Below are 20,149 nucleotides of genomic sequence, written 5' to 3' on the forward strand. Positions count from 1 at the left end.
GTTTGAGAATTTGAATTCAGTTTTAAAAATCTGGAAATAAAAAAGAGGCCTGGCCTAACCACAATGCAACAGTTCCCTACGTCAGCACACTCTGCGCAATGTTGTTTTTAATTCTAACTGGAGAGATAATCGGTTCATTTACTGAGTGCACACACTTTTATTTTACTTTGCTTTACTGTGATATTTGCTTTAGTTAATTGAATCGTAAGTACTTCCCCACAGGCAGATACCAGGTTCCAATCTCCCCCTTCCCAAGGGAGACGGGATTGGCAGGGGAAATCTCGGCCTTCTTACAGCTCAGCAGGTAACCTTTCGCAATTTATTCCGATCGTAGAATCGACAGAAACAGGCCATTCGGCCCAACTGGTCCGTGCTGGTCTTTATGCACCCCACAAGCCTCCGCCCACCCCTCTTCATCTCACGCCATCACCATAAAACCTTCCATTCCCTTCTCCCTCATGTGCTTATCTAGCTTTCCCTTAAATGCATCTATATGTAAGAATAAAAGTGTTCAGTAATAAAATTGATTCTGTGTATGTATAAATGTTGAAAGTGTAGACTATATGAAAAGACAGTTTTGAAAGATTCAAAATGGAAGCTCACAGACCTCCAGCATGGTGGTTGTGTATTGTGTTAATTGGAAAGCCATTGACCTAATGAAGGGATGCCTCCAGATAGACACATGGGTGAGGAGAGCCAATAAGGAACTGCCCTGGGACCAAAGTCCAGTCCTGGGGCTTTCTGAGGAACAATGGTTTTGAGAGGTATAAGAACTCAAGCCAAAGATTTTTCTCTCTCTCTCCTTCTCTCCTGAGCACACTGCAGACCTCCTGCTGAAGACCAGCCGAAACAGCAAGTCGTGTGCTCCACCAGCCAGCCAGAGGAAAGTGATGTATACCGTTTTATAAATCATTATTGTAACATTGTATCTGTTGTAACTAAGTAGGTCCGTAGGGTAACTGGCGACTGCTGATAAATGTGCATGTGTGTGTGTTTAATAAACTGTTCCGAATTGTTTTGGAAGAATCAGTCTTGCTGTTAATTTAATGCCAGAGATTTAGAAACCTTACATACACTATTCGCCTCAACCACTCCCTGTGGCAGCGAGTTCCACATTCTCACCACTCTCAGGGTAAAGAAGTTTCTCCTGAATTCTCTATTGGATTTTTCAGTGACTATCTTATATTTATGGCCACTAGATTTGGTCTCCCCCTCAAGTGGAAATATTTTCTGTGTCTTACCTATGACTCCTTCATAATTTTAAAGATCTCTATCAGGTCACCTCTCAGCCTTCTCTTTTCTAGATAAAAAAATGCAGGTTAAACCTCCTTTATCCAGGACCCTGGGGACCTGGCCTGTTCTGGATTATGGATTTTTCCGGACAAGGGGTGGTCACATTAAATTGGACGGTACAGGTACTCAGCAAGGGGATATCGGGCTGGCTGGCTTGGGGCTGGGAGTGCGGCAGAGATCATGGGGGAGGGGGGGTTAGGCCAGCGATTGTGGGAGTCGGCAGCGAGGAACGACTTCAATTCGTTCAATTTGTTCATGTTGGAGTTCTGCGCATGCGTCACCCGGTGGCCGGGAATGATTTCTGACGAAGGGTGGTTCCGGATAAGGGAGTTCTGGAGAAGGGAAGTTCAACCTGTACGTTATTTTTTCTTAAAGATCATATGGCACTTGAAGAGGAGCAGATAATTCTACGGACATACGTAAATGACAGACAGGAAAAGACCTAGCGATCCATTCAGCCTTCCCCATTCAGTTGTGATTCTTACTGCAAGTGTTTTGTCCCTGCCTCACACACTTCCCTGACTCCGTACTTGCTTAAAATCTGCTCATCTCTAAACTGAACGGTTAACTTTGTTTCTCTCTCCAAGGATGCTGCCTGACCTGCTGAGTGTTTCCAGCTGGTATATCTCTGCTGGTCTATCTTTCCTGAGGTGGGGCACCCAGAATTGAGCGTGGTACTCCAGCTGGAGTCTGACTGAGGATCTGTGCACGAGGAACATAAACTCCTCACTTTTGTACTGCAACCCTCTGAGAAAAATGCAAACATTCCTTTCGCTCTTTTGATCTCGTAGAATCATAGAATCAGAAATTTACAGCATGGAAGTAGGCCATTTAGCCTGTAGCACTTCAGGTGGATTAACATCAGTAGAGATACAGTCAGTAACACAGGGCGCTGGGGGAGAGGGGTTACTGAGTGACAATGTGAGGGAGCTGGATTAACATCAGTAGAGATACAGTCAGTAACACAGGGCGCTGGGGGAGAGGGGTTACTGAGTGACAGTGTGAGGGAGCTGGATTAACATCAGTAGAGATACAGTCAGTAACACAGGGCGCTGGGGGAGAGGGGTTACTGAGTGACAATGTGAGGGAGCTGGATTAACATCAGTACAGATACAGTCAGTAACACAGGGCGCTGGGGGAGAGGGGTTACTGAGTGACAGTGTGAGGGAGCTGGATTAACATCAGTAGAGATACAGTCAGTAACACAGGGCGCTGGGGGAGAGGGGTTACTGAGTGACAGTGTGAGGGAGCTGAATTAACATCAGTACAGATACAGTCAGTAACACAGGGTGCTGGGGGAGGGGGGTACTGAGTGACAGTGTGAGGGAGCTGGATTAACATCAGTAGAGATACAGTCAGTAACACAGGGCACTGGGGGTTACTGAATGACAATGTGAGGGAGCTGAATTAACATCAGTACAGATACAATCAGTAACACATGGCACTGGGGGAGGGGGGTACTGAGTGACAGTGTGAGGGAGCTGGATTAACATCAGTAGAGATACAGTCAGTAACACAGGGCACTGGGGGTTACTGAATGACAATGTGAGGGAGCTGAATTAACATCAGTACAGATACAGTCAGTAACGCAGGGTGCTGGGGGAGAGGGGTTACTGAGTGACAGTGTGAGGGAGCTAGATTAGCATCAGTACAGATACAGTCAGTAACACAGGGTGCTGGGGGGAGAGGGGTTACTGAGTGACAGTGTGAGGGAGCTGGATTAACATCAGTACAGATACAGTCAGTAACACAAGGTGCTGGGGGAGAGAGGTTACTGAGTGACAGTGTGAGGGAGCTGGATTAACATCAGTACAGATACAGTCAGTAATACAGGGTGCTGGGGGAGAGAGGTTACTGAGTGACAGTGTGAGGGAGCTGGATTAACATCAGTACAGATACAGTCAGTAACACAGGGTGCTGGGGGAGAGAGGTTACTGAGTGACAGTGTGAGGGAGCTGGATTAACATCAGTACAGATACACAGGGTGCTGGGGGAGAAGGGTTACTGAGTGACAGTGTGAGGGAGCTGGATTAACATCAGTAGGGATACAGTCAGTAACACAAGGTGCTGGGGGGAGAGGGGTTACTGAGTGACAGTGTGAGGGAGCTGGATTAACATCAGTACAGATACAGTCAGTAACACAGGGTGCTGGGGGAGAGGGGTTACTGAGTGACAGTGTGAGGGAGCTGGATTAACATCAGTAAAATGTAGATGAGTTATATCCCAAACTAAAGCCTTGGCTGGTGTCCTTCTGCGGCTGATATTTGCAATGGTCCCAGAAGTTCCGGAGAAAATGGTCGATTCCCTCTAACTCTTAATCCTCTTCCGCACCGGCTCATCATTTAGCTCTTTTGGAATGGTGTTAATTAGCACAACATTAACTGCTTTAGACAAGAGTCTTCACTTCAGGCTTACTAATCTTTCTGTCTCGTTCTCCTGCTCGGTCAACCCCTCCAGGGTCTGCATTGCCCTGTAGTCTGAACCACTCTCCCAATCTGAGGGAGGGGGCGGGGAGAATAGTCTGGAAGACTGCTTGTCGTGAAATAGCAAACAAGTTTGAATTGTGATACGTGGCGCATTGGGTCTGCTCTCTTAGGCAGTACCTCGGAGTCGAGGATGACTTGTGTTGCGTATAGGAGAACTCCACGAGGCTGAGTACTGTGAGCTAAACTTAGTGTGACCTTAGTCTTCTTTATTACAACTCCAGAGTGCCTAAACAACATGGCAGCCAACCTTTTATACTGTCCCTGCACATGTGTGCAGGTGACCATTAGGACTCTAACGGTTGCGCCCTCTGGTGACAAGTATTACATAGTTACATATATAACAACTTGCTTCCACACTAAAATGAGTTCTCAGGTGACTGATGAGACCAATGTGTGACCTACAGTCTCTGTTACAGATGAGGCACACGGTGGTTGGAGGGACGGGTGGGTGGGGTGCTTGGGTTGTCGTGCGCTCCTTCCGCTGTTTGTACTTGGCTTCCGGGTGCTCCCGGCAAAGAGACTCGAAGTGTTCGCCGCCTTCTCGAATGCTTCTCCTCCACTTTGAGCGGTCTTGGGCCAGGGATTCCCAGGAGTCGGTGGGAATGTTGCACTGTTTCAAGGAGGATTTGAAGGTGTCCTTAAGCGTTTTCTCTGCCCTCCTGAAGCTCACTTGCCGTATCGGAGCTCGGAGCAGAGCGCTTGTTTCGGGAGTCTTGTGTCGGGTATGCGGACAATGTGGCCCGCCCATCGGAGCTGGTCGAGTGTGGTCAGTGCTTCGATGCTGGGGATGTTGGCCTGAGCGACAACACTGATGTTGGTGCTCAGTGGGTCGCACACTTGCCTGAGTTCAAACCCCACTCCAGAGACTTGAACATGTCATCTAAAGTGGCACTTCGGTGCAGTACAGAGGGAGTGCTGCAGTGCTGGAGGCATCATGGTTCTGATGGGATCATAGAATGATGCAGCACAGAAGGAGGCCATTCGTCCCATCGTTCCTCTGCTGGCTCTTTGAAAGAGCTGTCCAGTTAGTCCCACTCCCCCGCACTTTCCCCATAGTCCTGCAATTTTCTCCCCTTCAACTATTTATCCAAATTCCTTTTTGAAAGTTATTATTGAATCTGCTTCCACCGCCCTTTCAGGCAGTGATATCCCTTGTCACAGATCACAACAACTCGCTGTGTAAAAAAAATGTTTCCTCCTGTCACTTCTGGTTCTTTTGTCAATCACCTTAAATCTGTGTCATCTAGTAACCGATCATTTGGCCACTGGAAACAGTTTCTCCTTATTTACTCTATCAAAGCTCTTCATGTTTTTTGCACACCTCCATCAAATCTCCCCTCAACCTTCTCTGCTCCGAGGAGAACAATCCCAGCTTCTCCCGTCTGTCCACATAACTGAATTCTTTCATCCCTGGCAGCATTCGAGTAAATAGGAACATAAGAACATAAGAAATAGGAGCAGGAGTAGGCCATTTGGCCCCTCGAGCCTGCTCCGCCATTCAATAAGATCATGGCTGATCTGATCATGGACTCAGCTCCACTTCCCTGCCCTGCTCCCCATAACCCTTTACTCCCTTATCGCTCAAAAATCTGTCTATCTCCGCCTTAAATATATTCAATGACCCAGCCTCCACAGCTCTCTGGGGCAGAGAATTCCATAGATTTACAACCCTCTGAGAGAAGAAATTCCTCCTCATCTCAGTTTTAAATGGGCGGCCCCTTATTCTGAGACTATGTCCCCGAGTTTTAGTTTCCCCCATGAGTGGAAATATCCTCTCTGCATCCACCTTGTCGAGCCCCCTCTTTATCTTATATGTTTTGATAAGATCACCTCTCATTCTTCTGAACTCCAATGAGTATAGGCCCAACCTACTCAACCTTTCTTCATAAGTCAACCCCCTCATCTCCTCACGTTTTCCCACATTATACTCCATCAGCCAAATTTTTGCCCGCTCACTTAGCCTGTCTATATCCCTTTGCAGAAACTCATAGTTTCCCCTATGAGTGGAAGTATCCTCTCTGCACCCACCTTGCTGAGCCCCCTCATTATCTTATATATTTCCTCCACACCCTCTCTGTTAAACTCAGGCCACATTTGCCTGTTTCAAAAGGTCAGGGGGAGGTTAGTAATCCCAGAGTGAGAGTTAGTCTCAGCCTTCATTTCACCCTCAACCAACAGCAGACAAAAAAAAACCCAGATTAACTGGTCGCTGCTGTTTCTGCTCACTGTTGCTGTATGCAAATTGGCTGCTGTGTTTGCCGACTTGTCCAGTGGAATTCATTGTACGCAAAGCCCTCTGAGATTTTTCTGAGGAACATGAGAAGGTGGAAGTAAATGCCAGTCCTGGCAGGGGGCATAGTTTTAGAATAATGGGTCCCCATTCAAAACAGAAATGAGGAGGCATTTCCTCTCTCAGAGCCTGAGGCTGGGTCATTTAATATATTTAAGGTGGAGATAGACAGATTTTTGAGCGATAAGGGAGTAAAGGGTTATGGGGAGCGGGCAGAGAAGTGGAGTTGAGGCCAAGATCAGATCAGCCATGATCTTATTGAATGGCGGAGCAGGCGCGAGGGGCCAAATGGTCTACTCCTGCTCCTATTTCTTATGTTCTTTGCCACTTAACAACACTCATCTTGCATGTAGAAAATAAGAACTTGTATTTATATAGCGCCTTTCATGATCTCACCATGTCCCTAAAGCGCTTTACAGCCAATAAAGTACATTTGGAAGTGTAGTCACTGTTATAATGTGGGAAACGCGGCAGCCGATTTGCGCACAGCAAGCTCCCACAAACAGCAATGTGACAATGACCAGATAATCTGTTTTTAGTGATGTTGGTTGAGGGATAAATATTGGCCAGGACACCGGGGATAACTCCTCTGCTCTTCTTCAAAATAGTACCGTGGGATCTTTGACGTCCACCTGAGAGAGCAGACGGGGCCTCAGATTAAGGCCACATCCGAAAGATGGCACCTCTGACAGTGCAGCACTCCCTTAGCACTGCACTGAAGGGTCAACAACAACAACAACTTGCATTTATATAGCATCTTTAACATAGTAAAGCGTCCCAAGGCTCACAAGAGCGTCATAGACAAAATTGATGGCAAGTCAAATAAGGAGATATCGGGACAGGTGACCTAACCTTTGACCCTTGGTCAAGGAGGTAGGTTTTAAGCAGAGTATTAAAGAAGGAGAGAGATGTGGAGAGGCGAAGACATTTGGGGAGGGAATGCCCGAGTTTGGGGCTCAGGTGGCCGAAGGCACAGTTACCAATGGTGGGGCAAAGTGCAGAATGAACAAGAGGCCAGATTTGGTGGAACACAGCAGGAGGATACAGAGATAGGGAGGGAAGAGGCCGTGGAGGGATTTGATCCCAAAAATGAGCATTTTTAATTGGGTCATTGGTGGACCAGGAGCCAACGTTAGTCAGCAGTCATAGGGGGGGATCGGTGGGCAGGAGGGACTTGATGCTACAGGGAGCAGAGTCAGCCTGAATTATGCGCTCACGTCTCTGGAGTGGGACTTGAACCCACCACCTCCTGACTCAGAGGCGAGAGTGCTACCCACTTCGGCACGGCTGGCATTTACATTTGTTTAAGTCACCACCCACTGCCACCGACGTTCCTCCTGCAGATCCGCCCAGTGCCAATTTCGGGGTGGCCTGGAGCGGGCAGGTGGGGAGAGCTGCCGGGAAGCGCCCGCTGACGTCAGCGGACGGCCGAGTGGCGCAACTGAGCTCCCGCCTGTCTGGGCAAGGTTCACTCATTGGATATATTCAAGAGGGAGTTAGATGTGGCCCTTGCGGCTAAAGGGATCAAGGGGTATGGAGAGAAAGCAGGAAAGGGGTACTGAGGTGAATGATCAGCCATGATCTTATTGAACGGTGGTGCAGGCTGGAAGGGCCGGATGGCCTACTCCTGCACCTATTTTCTATGTTTCTATGTTTCTATCCATCCAGGGGGAATAAAGTGGGGACCACGTCTGAGGATCTGAGGGGAGAGCAGAAGAATGCAGAGGCTGAGCAGGTGCCCACCGCACTGTTGCTGCACCTTCTGCCTGCCCAGAAGCACAAACCAGGATCAGCGCCACAATCAATAGGTGTCAAGTGCCTAATGGAGACTGACCTCTGCCAGTCTTTGCCTGTCAGTGTGAGGTAGCCAAGTGTTGGAGGCTGGAATGAGCCAATGTCTGGAGCACAGCAAACGATCCCTGCCAGGGATTAATTACCTACTCCCCTCATAGGCAATAACTGTTGGCATTCCCCCCCACTCGCCCCCCCCACTGAATGTGGTGCTGAGACTAACAGGGCAGGAAGGTGTCAGGGTGTCATGGGTTAGGTGCTTTCGTCCAGGACAGCAGCCAAAGTGTCGACATTCGCCATTGGTCAGCCGTGATTCAGTGGGTCGCACTCTCGCCTCGTCAGAAGGTTGTGGGTTCAATTCCCACTCTCGAAACTTGAGCTAATAAATTTAGGCTGACAGTCCAGTCCAGTGCTGAGGGAATGCTGCACTGTCGGAGGTGCCGTCTTTTAGATGAGACGTTAAACCGAGGCCCTGTTTGCTCTCTCAGGTGGACGTAAAAGATCGCATGACACTATTTCGAAGAAGAGCAAGGGAGTTCTCCCCGGAGTCCTGGCCAATATTTATCCCTCAATCAACATCACTAAAAATCTACATATCTACATAATCTACATAACAAAAAAAACTGGTTATCTGGTTATTATCACGCTGCTGTTTGTGGGAGCTTTCTGTGCGCAAATTGGCTGCCTCATTTCCCACAATACAACATTGACTACACTTCAAAAGTACTTCATTGGCTATAAAGTGCTTTGAGACATTCGGTGGTCAGGAAAGGCGCTATATAAATGCAAGTTTTTCTTTCTCGGGCCTCTGGGGAAGCCTTTAATACAACACTGGTACGGTCCCAGCTGGAGTATTGTGGGTATATGGAGTGAGGTCACGGATCAGCCATGATCTCACTGAATGGCGGAACAGGCTCGAGGGCGAAATGGCCGACTCCCGTTCCTATGTTCTTATTGTGTCCAATTCCGAGCACCACATTTAAGGAAGGACTTAAAGAGGGTGTGGAGGAGATTTAATCAAATGGTACCAGAGATGCATGACTTCAGATATGTGGATAGACTGAGAGAATTTGGGATTGTTCTCCTTAGAGCAGAGAAGGCTAAGGGGAGAGTTAATAGAGGCGTTCAAAATTGCAAGGAGTTTTGTTAGAGTCGATAATAGCAAACATTTTCCAATGGCAGGAGGGTCAGTAACCAGAGGTCGCGGCTTTAAGATAATTTGGCGCAAAAGACTGTGGGGGTGGGGAGATGAGAATATTTTTTAAATAGCAAGTTTTTCTGATCTGGACTGCACTGCTTAAATAATAATAATCAAAAGGGAATTGGATAAATACTTGAAGGGGAAAAATTTACAGGGTTATAAGAACATAAGAACATAAGGAATAGAAGCAAGAGTAGGCCATAAGATCCCTTGATAAGATCATGGCTGATCTGATCATGGACTCAGCTCCACTTCCCCGCCCGCTCCCCATAACCCCTTATTCCCTTATCATTTAAGAAACTGTCTATTTCTGTCTTAAATTTATTCAATGTCCCAGCTTCCACAGCTCTCTGAGGCAGAGAATTCCACAGATTTACAACCCTCTGAGAGAAGAAATTTCTCCTCATCTCAGTTTTAAATGGGTGGCCCCTTATCCTAAGATCATGCCCTCTAGTTCTAGTCTCCCCCATCAGTGGAAACATCCTCTCTGCATCCACCTGGTCAAGCCCCCTCATAATCTTATACGTTTTAATAAGATCACCTCACATTCTTCTGAATTCCAATGAGTAGAGGCCCAACCTACTCAACCTTTCCTCATAAGTCAACCCCCTCATCCCCAGAATCAACCTAGTGAACCTTCTCTGAACTGCCTCCAAAGCAAATATATCCTTTCGTAAATATGGAAACCAAAACTGCACGCAGTATTCCAGGTGTGGCCTCACCAATACCCTGTATAACTGTAGCAAGACTTCCCTGCTTTTATACTCCGTCCCCTTTGCAATAAAGGCCAAGATTCCATTTGCCTTCCTGATCACTTGCTGTACCTGCATACTATCCTTTCGTGTTTCATGCACAAGTACCCCCAGGCCCCGCTGTACTGCGGCACTTTGCAATCTTTCTCCATTTAAATAATAACTTGCTCTTTGATTTTTTTTCTGCCAAAGTGCATGACCTCACACTTTCCAACATTATACTCCATCTGCCAAATTTTTGCCCACTCACTTAGCCTGTCTATGTCCTTTTGCAGCCTCTTTATGTCCTCCTCACACATTACCCTTCCTCCCATCTTTGTATCGTCAGCAAACTTGGCTACATTACACTCAGTCCCTTCTTCCAAGTCATTAATATAGATTGTAAATAGTTGGGGTCCCAGCACTGATCCCTGTGGCACCCCACTCGTTACTGATTGCCAAACAGAGAGTGAACCATTTATCCCGACTCTCTTTTTTCTATTTGTCAGCCAATCTTCTATCCATGCTAATATATTATCCCCAACCCCGTGAACTTTTATCTTGTGCAGTAACCTTTTATGTGGGGAAGGGGCAGGAGAGTGGGACTAAATGGATCGCTCTTTCAAAGAACAGGCACAATGGTCCGAATATCCTCCTTCTATGCTGTATGATTCTAGTGACCCCCATGGCTACATAAGAACATAAGAAATAGGAGCAGAAGTAGGCCATTCGGCCCCTCGAGCCTGCACCACCATTCAATACGATCATGGCTGATCTGATCTTGGCCTCAACTCCACTTCCCTGCACTGGCCTCATATCCTATTGATTCCCTTAATTCCTGAATATTGGCCCCGATCCTCTCTACGTCTGCCTGGTCGAACCCTTTCATAATTTTAATGACCTCTATCAGGCCACCTCTCAGCCTCCTCTCCTCTGGAGAAAAGAGCCCCGGCCTATTCAGTCTTTCCTGATAGTTGCACCCTCACAGACCTCGTATCATCCTTCTAAATCTTTGCTGCACTTTCTCCAGTGCTTCTTTCATAATATGGAGATCAGAACTGTGCACGGTGGACAGGAGGAGAAGGGGCTGGATATTCGCCCTCCTGCTGCGCCTGTTAGCGCCCCGATGGACTTTCGGGGCCAGTCTCGGCGCCGCGCAGGGCATTATTGCCGGCTCGAGTTTTGGCTCCCGCCCAATCCGTAGCGCTGCGTAGAGCGCCCCCTGCTGGGACCGCCTGTGAAAGCAGGAGGTCCGACCAATACCGGCCGCAGTGAGGTAAGTCACGCCCACCTCAGGAAAGTGGGATTGGTTTTTCTTTTATTGTTTGTTGCGGTTTATGTTGTGGTGGCGTGAGTTATTTATCGGGAATGTTTTTGGTGGTTTTTTTCAGGTTCTTTCCGCCCCCCCACCCCCCACCCTGCCCCAGGCCTCTCTTACAGCGCTCCGAAGCTGGCTGTTTAACTCGGGATTTTCGCTTACTCAGCCGGCCTAGTGCCCTGAGAGAGGTGTACAGCGCCTCCCTTAGCACTCCGCCCCACACTCAGGGCCCAGCTGCCGAATTTTGCTGAGTGAGGCGCAAACTGTTCCCGGGCCCAAATTTACCGCCCCACCGCCATCATCGCCCCGAAATGAGCAGAACCGAAAATCCAGTCCACGAAATGGCGAGGTCGCCGTGTAACTCATCCTTCAACAATCAAAATGGATACTGTTTCCTGACGGATCGCTCTGATTCTACCCCTGCCGCTAAAAGAGCCATCTTCTTGTTTTATTACAGACTGATCTCCGCGCCTCAAGTTATCTTTGAATTTGCAGTAACGACTTTTAGACCCTGCACACACTGTTTCCAATTAGGCTGCCGAAATGGCAGCTGCTCAATCCACTAATAGGATATAAAGTTTCACTCTTTCCCAGCCATCTGTTCCTTTATTTACGAACCAGTTTCTGCCGTGTAACTCATAGCAAGCTTATGTTACCCATCCTAACGATGGATGTATCTGTATTATTTCCGGGCTTTCGCGGCATTGCTGTTCAAATTCTTCAAGTAACCTCAATCTGGATCTTCTTTGGGGGTGGGGTAGGGGGTGTGGGGGGGGGGGGGGGGTGACCAATATCCACTCACCGCTGAGGCTGCGGGATCCCTTTAATAATTAAACCACACCTCCCCCATCCGCCACCTTAACCATTCTCTTCCCCCAAACATGGCCGCAGTGAGCGCCACCTACAGGATGCACTGTGCCAACGCGCCCAGCTTTCTTTGGCAGCGCCTCCCAAGGCTGCCGCCTTCTGCACCTCGTGACCGTGGAGTTACCCGATGGTCCTAGAAACCCATCGGGTTCACTGCCGTTCTTTCAGGGAAGGAAACCTGCCGCCCTTACCCGGTCTGGGCCTATCATCATCATCATAGGCAGTCCCTCGAAATCGAGGAAGACTTGCTTCCACTCTAAAAGTGAGTGCTCAGGTGACTGAACAGTCCAATACGGGAATGACAGTCTCTGTCACAGGTGGGACAGACAGTGGTTGAGGGAAAGGGTGGGTGGGGAGTCTGGTTTGCCGCACGCTCCTTCCGCTGCCTGCGCTTGGTTTCTGCATGCTCTCGGCGACGAGACTCGAGGTGCTCAGCACCCTCCCGGATGCTCTTCCTCCACTTAGGGTAGTCTTGGGCCAGGGACTCCCTGACGTCGGTGGGGATGTTGCATTTTATCAGGGAGGCTTTGAGAGTGCCCTTGAAACGTTTCCTCTGCCCACCTGGGGCCTGTAGGTGACTCCAGACCCACGGTAATGTGGTTGACTCTTAACTGCCCTTCTGAAATGCCCCAGCAAGGGCGATTAGCGATGGGCAATAAATGCCGGCCTTGCCAGCGACGCCCACATCCCGAGAATGAACAAGCCAAACAGGACAAGGGCAATAGGTGCCTGGGAACACCATCGCCACTGAGTTCCCCCCTCTGAGTCACGCACACCATCCTGTCTTGGAGATATAATCGCCATTCCTTCATCGTCCCTGAGTCAAAATACTGCAACTCCGACCCAACAGCATTCGACCCCTTCCCCCGTGATCTGTGCTGAGCTAGCTGGGGAGCTGCAGGATTTTGACCCAGCGGCCTTGATGGAACGGCGATCTGTTTCCAAGTCGGGTTGGTGTGTGACTTTTTGATTTTGGACTTGGAAGCGATGGTGTTCCCCTTGATTTTGCTGTTTTTGTGCTTCACCAGTGAAGCTGGGAACTGCTGCTAAGCAACTGTGGTATGTGGCAACAGGAAGTGAATTTGTCCACGACAAATGGTGACCAAATCCAAAAGCAACATCAAACTACATTCATATGACCACACCTCGAATATTGTGTGAAGTTTTGGTCTCCTAATCTGAGGAAGGACATTCTTGCTATTGAGAGAGTACAGCGAAGGTTCACCAGACTGATTCCCGGGATGGCAGGACTGACATATCAAGAAAGACTGGATCGACTAGGCTTACATTCACTGGAATTTAGAAGAATGAGAGGAGATCTCTTAGAAGCATATAAAATTCTGACGGGATTGGACAGGTTAGATGCAGGAAGAATGTTCCCAATGTTGGGGAAGTCCAGAACCAGGGGTCACAGTCTAAGGATAAGGGGTAAGCCATTTAGGACCGAGATGAGGAGAAACTTCTTCACTCAGAGAGTTGTGAACCTGTGGAATTCTCTACCGCAGAGAGTTGTTGAGGCCAGTTCACTGGATATATTCAAAAGGGAGTTAGATGTGGCCCTTATGGCTAAAGGGATCAAGGGGTATGGAGAGAAAGCAGGAATGGGGTACTGAAGTTGCATGATCAGCCATGATCATATTGAATGGTGGTGCAAGCTCGAAGGGCTGAATGGCCTACTCCTGCACCTATTTTCTATGTTTCTATATAGCACCTTTAACCTGGTAAAACATCGCAAGGCACTTCACTGCAAACTAATCAGACAGAAATTGGAGACACATAAGGAGACATTAGGGCAGGTGAAATGGGTAGGTCTTAAGGAGCAAAATAAAGGAGGAAAGAGAGGTAGAGAGGCGGAGAGATTTAGGCAAGGAGTTCCAGAGCTTGGAGCCTCGGCAGCTAAAGGCTCGAGTATCAATGGGGAGGGGGCGAAGGGATTGTTGGGTGGATAAGAAGCTGGAATTGAAGGAATGCAGATATCTCAGCGGGGTTGTGGGACTGGAGGAGATTACAGAGATAGGGAGGGACGAGGGCCGTGGAGGGGATTTGAACATGAGGATGAGAATGATCAATTCGAGGCGTTGCTGGACCAGGCCTTGCGTTTCGTTCCTATCTTGCAATGGCCCACTAATGGGAGGATGAGTCTGAATTATACGTTGTGGTTTTCTCTCAAAGAGTGGGATGATTTCCCCCTCATGCCGATAGCTGGGAGAACAAGCTGGCTTGGCCACCCGGGAGACCGTTATTGAGGAGTGGGCCTCATTCGCTTTGGGCCGGCTGGCTGGAAACCAAGCACCCCCGGGGCGGGAGGGGTTGTGGGGTGGGTGGGGGGGTGCGGGGGAGGGGGTCCCGATGGGCTCTAGTTCGGTGGAAGGTTAAGTTCCCGGGTGGGACGCGAGGGCGGTTGGAGGGAGGCTTCCCGATCTACGGAAGGGGATTTGGGAAGTGGGAGAGATAGCTGGAGTTTCAGCGGCCCAGGTTGGGGCTGGGTTGGAGCAAGAATGAAACTGCCGGACCCAGTGAATAATGGAGACAGAGCTCACCTTTGCGGGTCCTCCTCAGCTGGACTGCCATCCAGTGTCGATTGGTGCGTGACGCTACGCTCCGACCAGATTGGTCAGAAAAATGGCAAATGGCTTCACAGCTACATCATAGGACCCCGACAGCCCATGTTAAATGGGGCCTGGCCTCTGAGTTCAGAATGGTCCAGTGAACACTGCAGTGGCAACAATGGAAATGTGTCTTTGCCGTCAATTTGGGGCGCTATTGCGTCATTTCTGCCGGGCAGCGAGGGTTGATAATTCAACCGAGTGACGTCACAATGAAGAGGGGTTTTTGGTCGAGTACGTAGGGAGGTGGGTCGGTACCAGAGACACAGATTTAAGATAACTGGCAAAATAAGCAGAGGGGATAGGAGGAGAATTTCTTTTATGGAGTGAGTTGGAAAGAAAGTTGGAAAGAAAGACAGACGGACAGACAGACGGACGGATAGACGGGATGAAAGAAAGAAAGAAACATAGAAACATAGAAACATAGAAACATAGAAAATAGGTGCAGGAGTAGGCCATTCAGCCCTTCTAGCCTGCACCGCCATTCAATGAGTTCATGGCTGAACATGCAACTTCAGTACCCCCTTCCTGCTTTCACGCCATACCCCTTGATCCCCCGAGTAGTAAGGACTTCATCTAACTCCCTTTTGAATATATTTAGTGAATTGGCCTCAACTACTTTCTGTGGTAGAGAATTCCACAGGTTCACCACTCTCTGGGTGAAGAAGTTTCTCCTCATCTCGGTCCTAAATGGCTTACCCCTTATCCTCAGACTGTGACCCCTGGTTCTGGACTTCCCCAACATTGGGAACATTCTTTCTGCATCTAACCTGTCTAAACCCGTCAGAATTTTAAACGTTTCTATGAAGTCCCCTCTCATTCTTCTGAACTCCAGTGAATACAAGCCCAGTTGATCCAATCTTTCTTGATAGGTCAGTCCCGCCATCCCGGGAATCAGTCTGGTGAACCTTCGCTGCACTCCCTCAATAGCAAGAAAGAAAGAAAGAAAGAAAGAAAGAAAGAAAGAAAGAAAGAAAGAAAGAAAGAAAGAAAGAAAGAACTTGCAATTATATAGCGTCTTTCACGACCACTGGACGTCCCAAAGCGCTTTACAGCCAATGAAGTACTTTCGGAGTGTAGTCATTGTTGTAATGTGGGAAACACGGCAGGTAACTTGCGCACAGCAAGCTCCCACAAACAGCAAGGTGATAATGACCAGATAATCTGTTTTTTTATCGTTGATTGGGGGAAAAATATTGGCCAGGACACCGGGGATAACTCCCCTGATCTTCTTCAAAATAGTGGCAGTGGCCGTGCAAAAGTTCCCAGAGCTGTGGGGGAAAAGGGCAGGGGAGTGGGATTCATTGTTCTGCTCTCAGAGAGCTGGCACAGACACAGAGAATGGCCTCCTTCTGTGCTGCACAATGCTAATGCAATGGGGGAAGGAGGTTGATGAAGGGAAGTTCACTTTGGTTTAGCTGCTGATCTCTCTCCGCACCAGTATCGTCGCCCTGCTGTGTCTCTGTAACACTTGTTTTTCAGTTCCATACGGGTGTGATATTTTGCAGTCTCTGTTGGCAAGCTGTGCCTACGCTGGCTCGCTGATGGCGAGGAATCCTACTTTCACGGCTTGTGAAAATAAACTGCCTCGAGCCAGCGCAAAAAATAAACACAGTAATCAGCTCCTGTTAAGTAAACAGTCTGATGTCTTTTATGGGAAGTCAAAATTTTGGCCAAGAAAGTATGGCAGCCATTTCGAATCTCTCAATTGAAGTCTGGCGCACGAGATTGATTCTTGGGCACGGCTCGTTGAATACTTTACTTTTTGTGTGTGTAAATAAGAACAAAAGAATGCAAAAATTAGGAGCAGGAGTCGGCCATTCGGCCCCTCGAGCCTGCTCTGCCATTCAATAAGATCATGGCTGACCTTCGACCTCAGCTCCACTTGCCTGCTCCTCATATCCCTTAATTCCCTTAATATCCGAAAATCTGTCTATTTCTGTCTTGAATATACTCAAAGACTCAGCCTTTACAGCCCTCTGGGGTGGAGAATTCCAAAGATTCACAACCCTCTGAGTGAAGAAATTTCTCCTCATATTAATCCAAAATGGCCGACCCCTTATTCTGAGACTGTGACCCCTGGTTCTAGACTCTCCAACCAGGGGAAACATTCTCCCTGCATCTACCCTGTCAAGACCCGTAAGAAATTTGTTTGTATCAATGAGATCAACTCTCATTCTTCTAAACTCGAGAGAATATCGGCCTTGTCTACTCAATTTCTCCTCGTAGGACAATGCCCCCATCCCGGGAATCAGTCTGGTGAACCTTTGTTGCAATCCCTCAATGGCAAGTATATTCTTCCTTAGGTAAGGAGACCAAAACTGTACACAAGTGTGGTCTCACCAGGGCCCTTTTGCAGTAAGACGTCTTTACTCTTACACTCAAATCGTCTTGTAATAAAGGCCAACATAACATTTGCTTTCTTAATTGCTTGCTGTACCTGCGTGTTAACTTTCAGTGATTGGTGTACAAGGACACCCAGGTCCCTCTGAGCACCAACATTTCCCAGTCTCTCACCATTTAAAAAATACTCTGCTTTCCTATGTTTCCTACCAAAGTGGATAACTTCACATTTCTCCACATTATATTCCATTTGGCATGTTCTTGCCCACTCACTCAGTCTGTCTATGTCCCCTTGAAGCCTCTTTGCATCCTCCTCACAACTTACATTCCCACCTAGCTTTCTATCATCAGAAACTAAGATATATTACACTTGGTCCCCTCATCCAAATCATTGGTATAGATTCTGGTGCTCAAGAGGAATGTTAATGCTTGAATGTAGATTCAGGTAGTGTCTCCTTCAAAAGGGACTAAAAGGGTTAAATTATGAGGACAGGTTGCATAGACAAGGCTTGTAGTCCCTCAAGTGTAGAAGATTCAAGGGTGATCGAATTGAGGTGTTTAACATGGTTAAAGGGGTTGATAAGATAGATAGAGATAAACTATTTCCTCTGGTGGGGTGGAGGGGGGGTGGAGGGCAGGGGAGTCCTGAATAAGGAGGCATAACCTTTTGAGCTAGGCTCTTCAGGGGTACTATCAGGAAGCAATTCTTTTTTTTAATCCATTCATAGGATGTGGGTCGTCGCTGGCAAGGCCAGCATTTATTGCCCATCCTTAATTGCCCTTGAGAAGGTGGTGGTGAGCCGCCTTCTTGAGCCGCTGCAGTCCGTGATGAGGAGGAATTTCTTCTCTTGGAGGGTTGTAAATCTGTGGAATTCGCTGCCTCAGTGGAAGCTGGGTCAGTGAATAAATTTAAGACAGAGATAGACAGTTTCTTAAGCGATAAGGGAATAAGGGGTTATGGGAAGCGGGCAGGGAAGTGGACCTGAGTCCATGATCGGATCAGCCATGAGCGTATTAAATGGCGGAGCAGGCTCGAGGGTCTGAATGGTCTACTCCTGCTCCTATTTCTTATGTTCTTATGTGTGGTGAAGGTACTCCCACAGTGCTGTTTGGGAGCGAGTTTCAAGATTTTGACCCAGCAACGATGAAGGAACGGCGATATATTTCCAAGTCAGGATGGTGAGTGACTTGGAGGAGAACGTGGAGATGGTGGTGTTGCCATGCGACTGCTGCCCTTGTCTCTGTGATGTATGCACTGAGCATGCTCACAGGTTTGCAGAGCTGTTGAGTTGGGAGTGGCTTAGCCAGTCACGTGATATTCACAAGATTCAATAAAACCCCAGCCAGTTGGGTTCAGGGGATCCACGATGGGGCAGGTGGTTGTGAGCCTGGTGGATGAACTGGTAATGTGTAGTGTGATTGTTAAACATTTGTTAATAAACCAACTAGTTCTTAATAGCAATGTGTTGCCAAGAATTCTTAAGCAAAGAACCCATGAAGCAAATACATTACAGTTCCTTCTCGGTGGTGGAGATCGTGGGCTTGGGAGGTGCTGTCGAAGATAAGCATGCAGATACAGCAAGTGATCAGGAAGGCCAATGGAATCTTGGCCTTTATTGCAAAGGGGATGGAGTATAAAAGCAGGGAAGTCTTATTACAGTTATACAGGGTATTGGTGAGGCCACACCTGGAATACTGCGTGCCGTTTTGGTTTCCATATTTACGACAGGATATACTTGCTTTGGAGGCAGTTTAGAGAAGGTTCATTAGGTTGATTCCAGAGATGATGGGTTTGATTCATGAGGAAAGGTTGAATAATTTGGGCCTCTACTTACTGGAGTTCAGAAGAATGAGAGGTGATCTTATCAAAATGTATAAGATTATGAGGGAGCTTGACAAGGTGGATGCAGAGAGGATGTTTCCACTGATGGGGAACTAGGGGGCATAATCTTAGGATAAGGGGCCATCCATTTAAAGCTGAAATAAGGAGAAATTTCTTCTCTCAGAGGGTTGTAAATCTGTGGAATTCGCTGCCTCAGAGAGCTGTGGAAGCTGGGACATTGAATAAATTTGAGACAGAGATAGACAGTGTTATGTATGTAATAACTCGATAGACTGAATACTGTAAACTCACTCAGGCTCAACTTTATTCGGGCCCAAAGTGCCCACATTACATGGTGGCTTGCTTTATGTACCTGGCCCGCACACACTTGCGTACAGCCCAATGATCTCCGACAGTGGCGCCCTCCTGGTGGCTAGTAATCCCAAGCATACATACATGACAGACAGTTTCTTAATCGATCAGGGGATAAGAGATTATAGGGATCGGGCAGGGAAGTGAAGCCGGGGCCATGATCGGATCAACCATGAGCAGGCTCGAGGGGCCGTATGGCCTACTCCTGCTCCTATTTCTTATGTTCTTATGGTAGTGAAAATCTGGAACTCTCTCTCCCGAAAAGCTGTTGAGGTTGAGGGTTAACTGACAATTTCAAAACCGGAGATGGATAGCTTTCTGTTGGGCAAGGGTATTAGGGGAAATAGCCGATAGACAACGGAAACAAAACATCCCATCAGTCTGAATCTGGAGCTGGACCCAGGCCCGAATAGCGAAAGGCCTGTCACTGTACAACCCCAGCCATCGCTGACAAGCTTCAAAAGCTTCATAACTGTATCGTCAACAGCCTCTTAGTAGGGCAAGTAGGGATGGACAACAGATGGTGACCTAGCCAGAGAGGCCCCCATATGGAGAATGAATTATAAGTGAAAAGCAATGGTGGACTCGTAATCAAGAAGGCCAAGATTTCTTCCTGATCTCTCCGTCCTTGGCCTCCTACACTGGTACAATGAAGCTCGAGGGACAGCACCTCATCTTTCGATTCGGTATTTTACCGCCTCAACTTTGAGTTCAACAATTTCAGATCATGACCTCTGCCCCTGTTTTTTCAGACGGCCGTTGCAGATAATTTTGCTGTTGCCATTTACACCTCCTCTAGACCCATCTTTTGTTTCTTTACTTGTCCCGTTACCCTCTCCTTTTCACCTTGCACCATCATCCCGTTTGTCATTTAACCTCTCCTGCCTTCCACCCTATCACAGACCCCTTTCGTTCTTTCCTCCCCTCCCCCCTTTCCCTGCCCCTACACTTGCTTAAAAACCTGTCACATCTCTAACATTTTCCAGTTCTGACGAAGGGTCACAGACCTGAAACGTTAACTCTTGCTTC

The 20,149-nt window shown here is 48.0% G+C and overlaps 1 protein-coding gene across 3 annotated transcripts in view; it reads right to left on the bottom strand.

The window, feature by feature from the left end:
• LOC139229547 (transcription factor COE3-like) overlaps nucleotides 1-20,149 on the bottom strand; it is a 729,200-nt gene that overhangs the window by 130,265 nt on the left and 578,786 nt on the right. The gene's annotated exons all lie outside the window — the stretch shown is intronic.

The sequence above is a fragment of the Pristiophorus japonicus genome, chromosome 2, assembly GCF_044704955.1.
Source record: "Pristiophorus japonicus isolate sPriJap1 chromosome 2, sPriJap1.hap1, whole genome shotgun sequence".
Taxonomy (NCBI): domain Eukaryota; kingdom Metazoa; phylum Chordata; class Chondrichthyes; family Pristiophoridae; genus Pristiophorus; species Pristiophorus japonicus.